The following is a 1,174-nucleotide window of genomic DNA, read 5'->3' as shown; positions in this document are numbered from 1 at the left end:
GATTATGGGGTTTATTAAGGAAGTAACAGGCTACAATTCTGGTTCAAGAATGTTCTCAGGATACAATTCTTCAGTCAGGACAGTCTTCCCTCTGCTATGCCCTCAGGCACACCTCTCTGGCCATTGGCCTCTTGGCCTGGCTTCTGCACTGTTCGGTCAAGTGTTACGAAGTTCTTTTAACTCTGTCAATAGGCACACCCAGGTGCACCTTGCTCTGCCAGCAAGTCTTCTGCCTAAAGGCACTCAGATTTCTAGCGTTATGGGCTGGCAAACCTGCTGCTCTGTCTCATACAGGTCTATCAGTTCTGCTGTTACTGCTGCTACTGTCCCTCTGCCATCTTTTTGCTGACTCTCTTCCAAGGAGGCCCAGCACAAGGATCTTGAGTCTAAGGATGATGTGCTCCACTCCACCTCCAGCTCTTCTCTCTTGATGACAGTGAGACCTCTTTTGCCTCTGAGAATGTTCCTTTTAAGCTTAGCAGGATGACAAAACTGGCAAATCCTCACATTAGGGTTCCACATACCTATTTCCATGGTCCCACTCCCACAAGAGTATGATGTACTTTATTTCTATTGCTAAAAGCTATCCAATCTCTTTGGTAGGGAACAAACACCTTATATTTGCATAGTTCACCCAGTAATCTGGTGGGACTCACAAAGACAATGGCTAGAAGAGCCATATCAAATAATTCACTGCACAAAAATAAGTCTTCCTCCAATCCTGATACTCTGTTCTTCCTCATATAGTACATATTCTTGGATTATTTGTTCAGCATACACATTGAATAAGTATGGTGAAAGGAGACAACTCTGACACACATCTTTCTTGATTTTAAGCCATACAGTATCCCCTTGTTCTGCTTAAACAATTGTCTCTTGGTCTCTGTGCACTGTCCTTGTTCTGGAATTCCCATTCTTTGCAATATTAGCCATAATTTGTTATGTTTCACATAGTTGAATGACTTTGCATAGTAAAAAACACAGGTAAAGATCATTCTGGTATTCTCTGCTTTCATCTAAGATCCATCTGACATTAACCAATGATATCCCTCATCCCATGTCCTTTTCTGAATCTGGTTGAATTTCTGGCAGTTCTCTGTCAATGTATTGGCTATAACCATTTTTGAATTATCTTCTGAAAAATTTTACCTGCATTGTGATATTAATGATTTTG

Source organism: Orycteropus afer, unplaced genomic scaffold, assembly GCF_000298275.1.
Source record: "Orycteropus afer afer isolate SDZICR_OR568_19922 unplaced genomic scaffold, OryAfe1.0 scaffold00165, whole genome shotgun sequence".
Classification (NCBI taxonomy): Eukaryota; Metazoa; Chordata; class Mammalia; order Tubulidentata; family Orycteropodidae; genus Orycteropus; species Orycteropus afer.
This window is presented reverse-complemented; position numbering follows the sequence as displayed.